Source organism: Phoenix dactylifera, chromosome 1, assembly GCF_051530095.1.
Source record: "Phoenix dactylifera cultivar Ajwa chromosome 1, Ajwa_hap1_PhDact_Kaust_v1.1, whole genome shotgun sequence".
Classification (NCBI taxonomy): Eukaryota; Viridiplantae; Streptophyta; class Magnoliopsida; order Arecales; family Arecaceae; genus Phoenix; species Phoenix dactylifera.
This window is the reverse complement of record NC_143190.1, coordinates 13535791-13551752: the sequence shown is the minus strand read 5'-3', so window position 1 is coordinate 13551752 and position 15962 is coordinate 13535791. Positions and strand designations below refer to the sequence as shown.

General features: G+C 49.9%; 1 long non-coding RNA gene across 1 annotated transcript; it reads left to right on the top strand.

The window, feature by feature from the left end:
* The first annotated feature begins 861 nt into the window (after positions 1-861).
* Positions 862-13921, top strand: LOC149768496 (uncharacterized). The gene is made up of 3 exons (XR_016403637.1): positions 862-1238; positions 2132-2178; positions 12165-13921. It is a non-coding gene; the product is annotated as an uncharacterized LOC149768496 (long non-coding RNA).
* The last annotated feature ends 2041 nt before the right edge of the window (positions 13922-15962 follow it).

Genomic DNA, 15962 nt, shown 5'->3' with positions numbered 1-15962 from the left:
GGTATAATAGTGACTATAATATTTAGCCTAAGAGAATTTTTAAGAAGTATGATGTGGCAAAACAAGATATGATTTATGACTTTATAAAGTTAGTGTGGTTTATGATTTTATTTATGCACTAGGAACTATATCTATATAATTTGCATGATTTATGTATATGCAAGAGCACGATTGATTTATAATTATATTGTTATTGTGAAATGTTCTATCTTCTAAAGATAGTTATCTTCTCTAAATAATTTATCGATGTATGTAAAACTTATGCTTGATTCGATAAGGAAGAGAAAGGATTACTTACTGAGCTGTGTAGCTTATATCTCTTTTTATTTTCTTTTTAAAAAAAATATGGTCATTGAGAACAAAGGATGATCCAGACTTAGATTTTGCACTAGGAAGCTTGGTGATTTTATAGAAAAATTTTAATATTTTAATTGACTATAAATTTGTAGTTAATGACTTTTTGAATTTTAAGGATTATAGGTTTTGATTTTTTTTTATTTAGATTTAAATGCTCTGAATCAATGTTTGCTTTATTATTTAATGGATGATAAAATTGGATCCTTTTATTATATTTTGTTTGTGATGGATTTGAAAACTAAAATGTAATAGTTGGCTTTATGTTATCATGGGCCGACCCCTCAATAGTATGGCCATATTATGTCTCGCATTTGGAGATGACATTTTATGGAAACAAAGCAATAGGTTTGATCACGGGTGAAACTTAAAAGTCTAGTAATAGGTAGAGCTTAAGCTTAAGTTTATGGTTCGTAAAGTTTGGCACAAGGCGAGTATAAAAAAGTTGGTTTAGATCAAAGTTGCATAGCGGAAGTATGCTGGAATAGTAGAAAAAGACTCGATATCTTTGCTTGTCAAAGAACGAAAGTACAGTAAGTTTCGAGGATGAAACTCTTTTAAGGTGGGGAGAATGTAATGGCCCGATTACGGCATGGTCCATTCGACCGGCCGAACCTAGACATCGCCCAGCCCAAGCTCCTAGGAAGGGAAAAAAAGGAAGAAAATGGGAATAATGTTCTTCGTCCGACTCCCGGCAGGAGTTGAACTTTCAAGGTGTCGGAGGCTTGCTTCCATCTATAAAAAGAAAGCCCCTCCCCTTCTATGACCTTCACCCACCGAGCAGCAACCCTTATTCTTACTCATTCTCCCTTCGAAATCGTGGTAATCTGTCATTGTGCCTGCTGGAAATCGAGGCGAGAGAGCCCGCCGGAACCAAGGCCAAGGTAAGGGCGTAAAGCATCGGTCTTCCTCCCTTTTGTCCTCTCTTCTTTCCCGGGGTCCCAAACCACCGTCGCCAGCCCAAAAAATAGACTAAAAATTAACCCAAAAATTCCTTCCTCTTTTTGCCTCTGATATCCTCTTTACTCCCTTTTTTTCAGCCATGTCTACCGTCAGCACTCATGGCCGAAGCTCTCGACCTCTCCCTCATGTTGGCCCCTAGTCGGAGCCAAAGCCCTAGCTGCCAGCGAGCGGATTGAGACCCGAGAACGACCAAGCCAAGAACCCCCTACTCGGCCCTATTTTGGGTTGATTTCAACTGGCCGGCCACCACCGTTGCACCTTGACGGACAACCATCACCCCCTTCCTTTCTCCTCTTTCTCTTCTTCTTCTTCTTCTCACCGATTTTGCACATAAAGAAGAAGAAAAAAAAGAAAGAAAGAAGAAAGAGAAGATTCGTCCCTCTCTTTCGCTTTCTTATTTCTCTCTCATCTTTCTCTCTCTTCTCTATCTTTCTCTCTCTAAAAAGATCTATGGATCTTAGTTCGGAGTTATGTCTTTCTTTCTTTTTTTTTTTTTCTTTTTTTTTTTCCCTTCTCTATAGCTCAAGTTGACCCTGCAAAGAGGCCTTGAATCGCTATAGTGCCTGGGCAGCCCGCCTATTGATCACTCCAACCTTATAGAGTGTCCCAAAAATTTATTAATGATGAATCCTTTCAAATGACCTTAGCTCCAACCAAGTCTGTGCCTTATAAGTCATTGATCGAGTTGTTCAGGCGTGACCCACCTAGGGACATTGAATGTTATCATCCAACCAACCTTCCCCTATCTCTTATTATTTTAATACTATAAAAGTCATAAAATAAAAATTAATTTTATTTTTAATATTTTAAATAGGTTTAGCTGATTCACCTAGTGAAGTGTGACGGTTTAAGGTAGAAGAGGTAAGTAATCCTAACACTCATTATTGGTTTTCAATTTTTCACATATTTTACTTGCTTGTGATTTATATAAAAATATGAAAATAACATTTAAATGTTGATGATATCATATTTTTTTAAAATTAAAGATCGAGCATACAACCTTATGAAAATCATGATTTGTTATGATTTTGTTCCATAAATATTTGAATGCTAACTGTTACGGGGGAACTTAGCCACCATGCCCCACGTGACCGGCACGCGCGCCCAGGAAGACTACGGCAGCCCCTTGATCCAGCAATCCGACCCCGAGTCGGACATCTTCGGCTCCGCAGCCCGACCCCGAGTCGGCAGCCCCTTGATCCAGCAATCCGACCCCGAGTCGGACATCTTCGTCTCCGCAGCCCGACCCCGAGTCGGCAGCCCCTTGATCCAGCAATCCGACCCCGAGTCGGACATCTTCGGCTCCGCAGCCCGACCCCGAGTCGGCTGCCCCTTGATCCAGCAATCCGACCCCGAGTCGGACATCTTCGTCTCCGCAGCCCGACCCCGAGTCGGACATCTCTCGATAACGACAGGCTATTTCCCAGAGGCACGCCGCAGCCTCCTGCTCCACTACTTCCTGCAACGGTTGTATCTGGCGCTGCTCCACGATCCCCTGTAACAGCCGTACAAGGCGGAGCTCCACTACGCCCTGTCATGGCCGTACCCAGCGCTGCCCCACGACGCCCTGTAACGGCCGTGTCAGTGGCAGCTCCATCGTGCCCCACGATGACGAACCCCCCTGAAAGACCCCCCAGCCTGGTATATATGCGGCTGGGGGGAGGAGGGGGGTGGGGGGTAAGCAAGAACTTCCAGAGCATTCTCTTACTTGCTACTATTATCTCTCCTTATCCTCCAATCTCCTCTGACTTAGATCGTCGGAGGGCCCCCGCTACCCCAGTGGTGGTGCGAGGCTTGCTTGCAGGTTTCCCGGTGGAAGGTGGAGCGCAATCAACACCAACCAAGGCAACTCAAACGGAACCCCGTTCACACCGCTGTGCCAATCGTTCTCGGTTTGGACCACCAGCAACAGTTGGCGCTAGAAGGAGGGCCGAATCTCAGAGCGATCGTAATGACACGGCGAGGTGGTCGTGGAGCTTCCAATGCCTTCGGCCGCGGGGCCTCTCGCGCCTCTGGCCGGGAGGCCGCTGCGTCTCCAACACATTCTCAGCAACACTCCACCGCTCCACCTCCCATTCAGATGGTCGAAGCCGCTCAGTTCGACCAGTTAGCCCAGCAGGTTCGCACCCTTGCGGAGGCAGTGCAGAACCTGCAGGGTGTGATGTCTCGGGCGCCGCAGCGGGCCCAGGAGTCGCTGCTCCCTGAGCGCTCACCTGTCCTCCTCAACCCGCGCTCCTTCCTCTCCCATGGGGAGGAGCGCCGGCGCGAGGAAGATTCTCGAGCACGGTCCATTCTGCCGGGACCTTCCCATCGGAGCTGCGCGGAGTACGAGAGGCGGGCCCGGGCGCGTTCCCAGACCCCCCAGTCCTCAAGGAACCCGCGCTCCAGTCGGTCCCCCTCTCGGTGCTCCTTGTCTCCCACCCATCGGTCGCGCTCCCTGGACCGGCGGGTGGACGATCTCCACCGACAACTCCAGGTCCTGAAGGGCCACTCCAAATATCCCTTCGCCGACTTGGAGATCTCCTCCCAGCCGGCGCTTGCCTCGAGGATCATGCGGACCCCGAATCCGCCGGGGTTTAAAATGCCGGCGATCGAGCCCTATGACGGGGCGGCGGACCCGCGGGATCACGTCGAGAGTTTCAGGACCCTTATGCTCCTCCACGGAGCATCAGATCCTCTCCTCTGCAAGGCCTTCCCGGCGACCCTCCGTGGTCCGGCAAGGACGTGGTTCGCCGGCTTGGAGGCTAACTCAATCCAGTCCTTCGACCAGTTTACTCGCCTCTTCATCACCCATTTCGCCGTCAGTAGCCGGCGGCGATTGGTCTCCGACTTCCTCTTTGATGTCCGGCAAAACGAGGGAGAAAGCTTGCGGGATTATCTTATCCGCTTCAACAAGGCTACGCTGGAAGTCCGGAACCTGAGCCAGGAGGTGGCTCTTTCAGCCCTGAAGCGTGGCTTCCGAAAGGGCAGACTCACCTTCTCCCTGGACAAACGCCTGCCGCGGAGCTTCCCGGAGCTGTTGTCCCGGGCGAACCAGCATGCGGACGCCGAGGAGGCGGCCGCCCACCGGAGCAAGGAGGCCGCCGAGATCCCTCCAAAGCTCGGGAAGAAAAGGCGAAAAGAGGCACACCAGAGAAGGAGCCCGACGCCTCAACGTCGGCGTAGAAGCCTGTCGCCGGCGAGGAACCACGGCGCCCTACGCCCTCGTTCTCCGCCCCGACGTTTCAACCGGTACACTCCTCTCCTGACTCCCCGGGCCCAGATCCTCATGGAAATCAAGGGGCGGGAGGACCTTCCGGTCCCGAGACAGATGAAGAAGATTCCTGGGAGGAGGCCCTCTCGGGCGTACTGTGAGTACCACCGGGACCACGGCCACGACACCGAAGACTGCTTCCAGCTTCGGGACGAGATCGAGGCTCTCATCCGCCGAGGGCGTCTCGGTCGATATGTGAACGACCGACGTCCCCCCGCAGACCCGCGTCCGGCCGACCCGGCCCCTCAGGAGCCTCGGGAGCAGAATCGACCCGTCGCGGGCGTGATCCACACTATCACTGGGGGCTGCCCCCGGCCCGAGAGGAACGCAGGGGGCTCGACTGAAGCGTCAGGGGCAGCCGTCGCAAAGAGGCAAAGGGTCGGTAATGTAATCACTTTTTGTGATGAAGATGTAAAGGGGGTTCAGACCCCCCACGATGACGCCATGGTGATCTCCCTCACTATGGCAAACTATGATGTAAGGCGTGTTCTTGTGGATAGTGGAAGCTCAGCTGATATTTTGTTTTACGAGGCCTTCCAAAAGATGAGCTTGTCCAGACAATTGTTGCACAAAACATCCACCCCCCTCATAGGATTCACTGGTGACGCTATCTCGGCCGAAGGTGTCGTTGAGCTGCCTGTGACTGCGGGCGTTGCACCCGCAGAAGCCACGGTGCGGCTCGGGTTCTTGATCGTCCGTGTTCCCTCGGCCTACAACGCTATCCTCGGACGACCCGGACTGAACGCCCTTCGCGCGGTGGTCTCTACGTACCACTTGCTCATGCGGTTCCCCACGGCGGCCGGGATTAGAGAGGTCCGAGGTGACCAACCGACCGCAAGGCAATGTTTCCTAGCAACTCTCAAAGGGAAGAAGCCCGTAGAAGCCTTAAGCGTCGAGTCCCTCGACGCCAGAGACGAGGTGGCCTTGCGGCACGGGGAGCCGGCCGAGGGTGTGATCGAAGTTCCCCTCGAGGAAGGTCGCCCGGACAGGACGATCCGGGTCGGCGCCAATCTCGACCCGGGAGCTCGGGCCCGGTTGGTGGAATTCCTCCGAGCCAATGTCGATGTGTTTGCCTGGTCGGCGGCCGATGTACCTGGGATCGACCCGGAGGTCATTTCTCACGCCCTCAACGTCGACCCGACCCACCGACCGGTAAAACAGAAGAAGAGACACTGTGCCCCGGATCGGATCCGAGTGGTCGACCAGGAGGTAGACAAGCTCTTGGAGGCAGGATTCATAAGGGAGGTCAGCTACCCCGAATGGCTGGCAAATGTCGTACTTGTCCGAAAGGCGAGCGGAAAGTGGAGGATGTGCGTCGACTACACCGACCTGAACAAGGCATGCCCCAAGGATAGCTTTCCGCTCCCGCGGATAGACCAACTGGTCGACGCGACTTCCGGATATCAGCTGCTGTCTTTCATGGACGCCTTCTCCGGCTACAACCAGATAATGATGGCTCCACAGGACGAGGAGAAAACTGTCTTTATAACAGACCGGGGGCTGTACTGTTACAAGGTAATGCCCTTCGGTCTGAAGAATGCTGGCGCCACTTACCAGCGCCTCGTCAACAAAATCTTCAAAGAGCAAATCGGCCGGAACATGGAGGTGTACGTGGACGATATGCTGGTGAAGAGCCGCCATGCAGACCAGCACATCGCGGATCTGGAGGAGACTTTCGCCACCTTGCGGAAGTTTCGCATGAAGCTGAACCCAGCGAAGTGCGCCTTTGGCGCTTCGGCCGGGAGGTTCCTCGGTTTCATTGTCAACCAGCGGGGGATCGAAGCCAACCCGGACAAAATCAAGGCCATCCAAGATATGTCCCCTCCGACCAAAGTGAAGGAGGTTCAGGAGCTCGCTGGGAGGGTCGCCGCGCTCGGACGATTTGTGGCAAAATCGGCCGAACGCTGCCAACCTTTCTTCAAGGTGTTGAAACGCCCGAAAGACTTCCTCTGGACGGCCGAATGTCAAGCAGCATTCGACCAGCTCAAGGAATACTTGGCGTCTCCTCCACTGCTGTCCAAGCCGCAAGAAGGGGAGATGCTCTACCTCTATCTGGCGGTCTCCCCAACCGCAGTCAGTGCGGTACTGGTTCGGGAAGAGGCAAAGCTCCAGAAGCCTGTGTACTACATCAGCCAGGTCCTACGGGATGCCGAGACGCGGTATACGAAGGCTGAAAAGATCGCCTTCGCGCTGCTGACCGCGACCAGGAGGCTTCGCCCCTATTTCCAGGCCCATTCTGTCACCCTCTTGACCGATCAACCGCTGCGGCAGATCCTCAGCAATCCTGAGAATGCGGGACGGCTGGTGAAGTGGGCAGTAGAACTTGGTGAGTTCGACATCCGCTACCAGCCCCGACCCGCCATCAAGGCCCAGGCGCTCGCGGATTTCCTCGCTGAGTGCACGGTGCAGGAGGCGGAACCTAGGTCGCCGGAAACACCCAGCCTCGACCTCCCGATTTGGACGCTTCACATCGATGGGTCGTCGAACCCCGAGGGTGGAGGGGCCGGGCTGGTCCTTACCAGTCCTGATGGAGTGATAGCCGAGTATGCCTTGAGGTTCGGATTTCCAGTGACCAACAACGAGGCGGAGTACGAGGCCCTAGTCGCGGGACTCAAACTCACCAAGGAGCTCGGCATCCGGCGCCTGAAGGTCTTCACCGACTCCCAGCTGGTGGTCGGGCAGGTCCGTGGGGAGTTCGAGGCCCGGAACCTGACCATGCAGAATTACGTCCGGAAAGTGCAAGCACTCATTCCCGACCTCGGCAGTGTCGACATCCAGCAGGTCCCAAGAAGTGAAAATGCCAGGGCCGACAGGTTGTCCCGCTTAGTGGGCGCAGACGCGCACAACTTGTCGAGGGCGATCTACCTGGAGACCCTGGATGCCCCGAGCATCGGCGAGGCTGGAGCGGTGATGGCGATTGATCCGGAGCCGTCTTGGATGGACCCGCTTGTCGCCTACCTCGCCGAAGGGATCCTCCCTGAAGACGAAGATCAAGCTCGGCGACTTGTTATGAAGTCCGCCCACTACGTACTCTATGAAGGGAGGCTGTATCGGACCTCGTTCACCGCCTCCCTCTTAAAGTGCCTCTGCCCCTCGGAAGCGGCCCACGATCCATGGCAACCTGAACAGCTCCGGCTTGGCAGGCTCCATCGCACCTGCACCTATGTTTATAGCCAAACTGCGGCCCCCCGGTCGTTCCGATGCGGGTGGCTCCAATAAATGCGGGCGCATTGAATCCGGAGCCGATCCGGCTCTCGAGGCGTATCTTCCTGCGATTTCCTAAGCGTTATTCTCCTTAATCGCATTCTTTGTGCAGGACACTCCGGGTGGCCTGTACCCCTAGGTCCACATATCTCCGCTCGCGCCCAGGCCGCATCCGCCTCGAAGAACGCGCGTATCGCGGCCGCTTAACTGACACTCCTCGCAAGCAGCAACTGGCGATCCGATTTCCCAGGTAACCCCTCAATTAGCATTTAATGCCCATCTGGTGTTCCCCAGGCGACGCTTGGAGAGGAGGAGAAACACGATCGCAGCTGGCCACGGAGAAATCCCGTCGGGCGGCAAGCGACAGGCGCATGACCAGCGAGCGGAATTTTCCGAGCCTTGGCCGACCAACGAGCGGAATTTCCTGAGGCCTGACAACCCTCAGATGCCAGGCTAACCCGATGATCATCCCGGGAGCAGACTAGCCTGAAGCCCCGACCGGTCGCCTCGGCTTGCGCCAGCCTTGGCCGACCAACGAGCGGAATTTCCCGAGGCTCGGCCCTCGGATGCCAGGCTAACCCGATGGTCATCCCGGGAGCAGACTAGCCTGAAGCCCCGACCGGTCGCCTCGGCTTGCGCCAGCCTTGGCCGACCAACGAGCGGAATCTCCCGAGGCTCGGCCCTCGGATGCCAGGCTAACCCGATGATCATCCCGGGAGCAGACTAGCCTGAAGCCCCGACCGGTCGCCTCGGCTTGCGCCAGCCTTGGCCGACCAACGAGCGGAATCTCCCGAGGCTTGGCCCTCGGATGCCAGGCTAACCCGATGATCATCCCGGGAGCAAACTAGCCTGAAGCCCCGACCGGTCGCCTCGGCTTGCGCCAGCCTTGGCCGACCAACGAGCGGAATCTCCCGAGGCTTGGCCCTCGGATGCCAGGCTAACCCGATGATCATCCCGGGAGCAAACTAGCCTGAAGCCCCGACCGGTCGCCTCGGCTTGCGCCAGCCTTGGCCGACCAACGAGCGGAATTTCCTGAGTCCTAACCCTCGGATGCCTGGCTTAGCGCCGGAAGAAGTTCCTGAGGCCTAACCCTCGGATGCCTGGCTTAGCGCCGGAAGAATTCCCTGAGGCCTAACCCTCGGATGCCTGGCCTAGCGCCAGAAGAATTTCCTGAGGCCTAACCCTCGGATGCCTGGCTTAGCGCCGGAAGAAGTTCCTGAGGCCTAACCCTCGGATGCCTTGGCCGACCAACGAGCGGAATCTCCCGAGGCTTGGCCCTCGGATGCCAGGCTAACCCGATGATCATCCCGGGAGCAAACTAGCCTGAAGCCCCGACCGGTCGCCTCGGCTTGCGCCAGCCTTGGCCGACCAACGAGCGGAATTTCCTGAGTCCTAACCCTCGGATGCCTGGCTTAGCGCCGGAAGAAGTTCCTGAGGCCTAACCCTCGGATGCCTGGCTTAGCGCCGGAAGAAGTTCCTGAGGCCTAACCCTCGGATGCCTGGCTTAGCGCCGGAAGAATTCCCTGAGGCCTAACCCTCGGATGCCTGGCCTAGCGCCAGAAGAATTTCCTGAGGCCTAACCCTCGGATGCCTGGCTTAGCGCCGGAAGAAGTTCCTGAGGCCTAACCCTCAGATACCTGGCCTAGCGCCAGAAGAATTTCAAGAGTCGGGAGTCAGCGAGACGCTACCAAGAGTTAAAAAGAAGAAGGACGAAAGTGAAATGAAGAAACTCTATTTGCATTAACTTTCATTGTTTCAGGGCCGAGACCCATACAACTTGGCAAAACGCCAACACACAAAGAAAAGAACAAAAATACAGAAGGTCAGCTTGGAGGAACCCCCGGGTCGGGAACGCCGGGCACGTCCGCAGGGGGTAGGGAGGCGGTTGGAGAATCAGCAGGCAATGGCGCCGGAGAGGAGTCTAGAAGAGAGATCCCACTCAGGTCAATTTCGGGGTACTTAGCCGACACCCTTGTCAGGCCTTCCTCGAAGCCTAAGATAAAGGAGTCGGACCCCGCGTCCGGCATGTCACGGACGAACTCGTCAGACTGACGATAGGCCTGTACCGCCTCCGACATATCACGGGTGAACTCGGCGGACTGACGATAAGCCTGTACCGCCTGACGCCCGATTTCCGCACTCTTCTCGGCCAGCGCCGCCTCTGCCTGCTCCATAATCTGAGCTTTCGCCTCCAAGACCTTCGCCACAATCCGGTCGTCCGCCTCGGAGGAGACCCTCAGCAGATCAGCCTGAGCCTCCTTGTGCTTCGCCTCGGCAGCAATGCGAGCAGCCTCAGCCTCCTCCAGGCGCGAATGAAGCTCCTGGTCGCTCGCGCCCCAAAGGCGAATCGACGCCATTAAGGAAGGATGTCCGCCGAAATCCTCAGACTGCCAGGTCAGCAACAACCGCCATACGCCATAAAGAAGGCGGGGAGCTCGAAGCGCGCGCGCCTCTCCGAGGGATGGCGGCAATCTCGAAGCATCACTCCCTTCACCCGTTCCCCTTCTGGTTCCGGGCTCGGAAGTGGGGGGCTACTGTTACGGGGGAACTTAACCACCATGCCCCACGTGACCGGCACGCGCGCCCAGGAAGACTACGGCAGCCCCTTGATCCAGCAATCCGACCCCGAGTCGGACATCTTCGGCTCCGCAGCCCGACCCCGAGTCGGCAGCCCCTTGATCCAGCAATCCGTCCCCGAGTCGGACATCTTCGTCTCCGCAGCCCGACCCCGAGTCGGCAGCCCCTTGATCCAGCAATCCGACCCCGAGTCGGACATCTTCGGCTCCGCAGCCCGACCCCGAGTCGGACATCTCTCGATAACGACAGGCTATTCCCCAGAGGCACGCCGCAGCCTCCTGCTCCACTACTCCCTGCAACGGTTGTATCTGGCGCTGCTCCACGATCCCCTATAACAGCCGTACAAGGCGGAGCTCCACTACGCCCTGTCATGGCCGTACCCAGCGCTGCCCCACGACGCCCTGTAACGGCCGTGTCAGTGGCAGCTCCATCGTGCCCCACGATGACGAACCCCCCTAAAAGACCCCCCAGCCTGGTATATATGCGGCTGGGGGGAGGAGGGAGGGTGGGGGGTAAGCAAGAACTTCCAGAGCATTCTCTTACTTGCTACTATTATCTCTCCTTATCCTCCAATCTCCTCTGACATGATCGTCGGAGGGCCCCCGCTACCCCAGTGGTGGTGCGAGGCTTGCTTGCAGGTTTCCCAGTGGAAGGTGGAGCGCAATCAACACCAACCAAGGCAACTCAAACGGAACCCCGTTCACACCGCTGTGCCAATCGTTCTCGGTTTGGACCACCAGCAACACTAACGATTTCCTTATAAATTATGGACTCTAAATTACAAAAAAATGTATTTTTATTATGAAAATAATAATTCATGATTGTTCTACTATTAAAAGTTTAATTATGGACTACGAACTCTTGATAACTTTTTAACGATTTATTTACGTATGATTTTACAAAATATAACTTAAGAAAAATTGTTTAATGAAAAATATGACAAAAAGCTCTTAGATAGCTATATATGGCCTCTGAAAACGGGGTACATCGATATCTAGAGCTAGTTCCATATGACCCTACTAGCGAGTTATTGTAGTTGGCATACGTCCCTACCAGCAGATAATAATAGTTAGCATACGATTTTGCCAGCAGATAATAGTGGTTGGCATACGATCCTGCAAATGAATAATAATAATTGGTATTTTATCAATTATAGCCCTATCATGGGTATAACAATGACCTTAGCATTTGGTCTAAGAGAATTATTAAGAAGTATGATGTGGCAAAATAAGAAATGATTTATGACTTTATAAAGTTAGCATGGTTTATGATTTTATTTATGCACTGAAAACTATATCTATGTAATTTGCATGATTTACGCATATGCGAGAGCATGATTGATTTATAATTATACTATTATTGTGAAATGTTCTATTTTCTAAAGATAGTTATCTTCTTTAAATAATTTATCGATGCATATAAAAGCTTATGCTTGATTCGGTAAGGTAAAAAAAAGGTTTACTTACTGAGTTGTATATCTTATATCTCTTTTTATTTTCTTTTTTCGGAAACATAGAGTCGCTAGAATAAAAGATGCTCCACGCTTGGATTTCAAGCTAACAAGCTTGGCAAATTTGTAGATGAATTTTAGTATTTTAACTGACTATGAATTTGTAGCTAATGATTTTCTGAATTTTAAGGATTATATTTTATTTGTGATGGATCTGAAAGGTAAGATATAATGGTTGGCTTCGTGCTATCGTGGGCTATACGCCTTGACAGCATGGCCATATTATGTCCTAGATTTGGGGCGTCACTGCTAGCCTTAATAGTTATTCTTTTTATTTTAATTTGGTTACCTGTATCTCAACAGGGCAGGAATTTTCTGGGCTGAAGTTTGGATTACGTTTTTGGGCAATTTAACATACACCTGATACAGATGAGAGAATAATCAGACGGCTGTCGTTTCATTTGATCGATCTTGGTTTTATTTATTCGATTTGTAAGTATTTTTGTTTTATTTTTGTTGAACTTTTTCACCATGTATTAGGATGAGTCCACCAAGATACCAGGAATATTAAAATTACTAGTAAAATCACCTGTCACTTATGTCAGGGCTAAAAATCATGTTCTAGCTCCGGTGCTGCAAGGAGGATTATAGTATTTGAAGGAGAACTGCCCTCACTTCAACTATTATAGCTCATTGACATGAAATATGAATTCGGAATCTCTTTCCATGTGAAGGAGATACACAATCACAGTACTATAATTCAATTCATAGTGCCCTTAACTTGTTAAGATAAAGAAAGACAAGCATAAAAAATAATTGATGTGGATGGATCACGAGAGAATACAAAAATATTTGTTTACAGCTAATTGGAGTTTGGTTTCTAGCAGCATGGTGCCAATAAGTACGTATCCACGATTTAAAAGCAAGTACCACTAGAAACGTGATGATAGCAATATAGATTCTTTTGAATGGGAAAGTTTTAACACTTTTTCTTTTGATTGTTACTTCTCGCAAGGCATTTAAGGAGCTGTCTCACACAACAGGATCGGCCCCTCTGGGGTTTAAAACATTTTACAATGTTTTGTAGAGTGATTTAAGCAAGCAAGATTTGCAATTAGATGTTTCTGGTGAGGCACAGAGTTTGTGGATTGGATTCCAATGATGGTTTTTTTTGCCCGTCTTTTTATTTATTTCTAGCATTATTAGGAAGGATTTTTTAGATTTGGCATCTTTTTTGGGTTTCTTTCATGTAAAACCCAAGATCTTTGTAAAAATATTCAAAATATCAAAAATCAATAACGAGCCACTTACTTTGGATTTTTATGCTATTGCTCTTGTTTTTCACTATTGAATAATACAATAATTTTTTTTCTGATAGACAAGGAAAATAATCTATTTCTTTTTACAAAACAGATATCCTTGTTAACTATGGTCATATGAAAAATGTTTCTAGAAGGTGGACAATTAATACATAATATAATATTTTGCTATGATCTAAGTATATTTTAATATGCTTTAATCATAATTGACAATATATATTTTTTAAGATGCCACCTAACCTTATAGGTAGTTTCTCTTGATGATTTTGATAACCTACCTGCAATATAGGGTATTGTATTAGTCTGGATTTGAACTAAACCTGAAATAGGGACCTTGCTTTTATAGACCATTGTACCAAGAAAAATGGTAGACTAGACAAAGTCAAGTCCAATTTGACTGGATCCAAACTTTTATAATCCATCCGAGGATTTAGGCCTTTTAAACGGTGTAATATCTAATCCGTGAGTTAGGATTTCAAGAAGGAAAATATTTTGGGGCAGGCGTTATATGCACACGAAAAGTCATCATGCAACTACTGATTTGGCAACTCAAACTTAACCAATATCGCATGTTTGATAATAAATCTTGCATGCTGTACGAATTTTCTTCCCTACAAAATGGCAAGAAAATTGTTGGTGTGCATGTAACAACAAACCCGTGGCATTACTTTTTTAAGAACGAGTTGGGTCCAAAATTACACAGATGTAATCTCGATACACTAGTCGAAGCGCAAGTATACCCAATGAAGAAGACGTGAACATGTCGGTAATTTAGCCTTGCCGACCACATTAGGAATCAAAGAATGGAGACAAATTACTTTCCAATCTTCTTCTCCATCCTTTTCTCTCTCATCCACACCCAAGTATCTTATTTGACTGGTGCAAAATTTCCTTGCGCTCACGCTACAACCACACTACGTTTTGACTTGGTGCGCAGCAGCTGCCTTCGAGAAGCAGTTTGATTGTCGCGTCCAATGGTAAAGGTTGCAAAAAATAATGGTGCACCCAAAACCATACTAGAAGGTTGAGGTCGTGCTTGAAATTCTGGTCCGATGTCAGGTTCGTCCTGAAACATTAAAGATGAAGAAATATTTTTGTCAGAGAGTATCCGACGGAGACTCTCCGATGCCTAAGTCAAAAACGATATTCAAAAACAATAAAAGTTTAGAAATCGACAACACAATGATTTGTCAGAGCTCCAGAGCACTTACTTAGAAAGTTCCTTTGGGATTGAATTGTATAAGCGAAGACCGACGCCAATCACTGCAGAATTCAGGCACGTGGGTCCGTCGTTTTTGGCAGGCCACAGCACCATCTAAGGATCACACGAAATCGTTTCACATGCACATCACAACTCGCATAATTCGCAAGTAGGGTTTAGAAAACCATCCGCGATCGTAGCCAAGGTGGTGCAAGTTGCAGGAGATTTTGAAATTCAAAGGGCTGCCCACGCATTTCTTAGCCTTGTCACATAGGGGACCTTGATTGGCAGATTGGAAGCTTCATGGAGGGTTCTGATCAGCCAGTCCTCCACATCAATTATGGTCGGTTTTGAGACGTATCACTTGCCCCTCACTTTTCAAGGCGAGCTAGACTTGTTAGCTCGGATGGTGGAAGTAGTTTCGTTGATGAGACCGATCAGCCAACGTAGTCCGCGAAGTCGAGCCAAGCGATATTGTTGTGCCTTTGTGGCTGTTCCTTCGGTTCTGATGCAGAAATTTTTCAGATCAGACTATCTTGGAGGACTGGCCAACCGGGAGCAGAACTGAAGAATGCTCACCGTTCACTTAACCACTGAATGGACAAAGGACATGAGCCCAACCTCTCAATCCATGGATTGACTAATCCAGGGGGCGGCCTTCGATTTTTCCTGGCCGGAAGGCAATGTTGACCCAGCTTGACCGAGAGGAATTTACTTCCAAGTCCCTTCTAAATTTTTGCACAAACATATTCAGCAATTTCTAAATTATAGGACCACTTGAATTAGATATTTGATCTTGGTCCTTTTTTTAATTAATGGGAAATACTATGACGGCAACTTGGTGAAACAAGCGCAAAAATGCCTTTTTTGTACATCACATGTAATGAGCTAATTTCTGGTGCGTGGCATGTTGGATAGAAGTCTGCCCCTTCGTCAAAATCATAATGTTATCATTTTGATGGCCATTTTGTATATAAACACGTAAACGACAAGGCGACCAGGCACAAAATTCATGCACACACAAAAACAAGACAAACATGCAAGGGACGGATGATTAAATGATAAATGAACAGGGACTAATCTTAAAGTGGCAATCAAACCTTTGGCCGGAAATCACCATGACCTCTCTCTTTCTAATTGGAGGAGATTATTCTAGCCTTGTTTTTTAAGAAGTTTATTATCATGATCTCATTTTTATTATGCCACTCCGTCTTTTGTTTTTTAAACTATAAATAGATGGAATTCAAGATGAAGCCGAAGGGCCAAAGTGTAAAGTGGCATATAGCACAGGCATGGTTATTAGGTCATAGTTCTCAACCAGCTATCTAGATGAATGCGACAGATTGTTATCTTTGTTGAACTAGTCTGCAGAAGCATTAGATTAGCTTTGAAGAACTCACATTATTTGTTTTTTTTATTTTTATCGATGTATTTATGTATTTATTCTCGAATAGTTTAATTTATCCCGTTTTTTCAAAAAAAAAACTTGGAGCTATAGCCTCTCTCTCTCTCTCTCTCTGAGCCGTTCCTATCTAGGATTTGTCTTTTTGGTTAGTCCATGTTGGAATTTGTTCAATGTGAAACCAGGACTGACTCAAGAATTCCAAGCTAAAGCAACATCCATGACCATTCAGGGCTAGA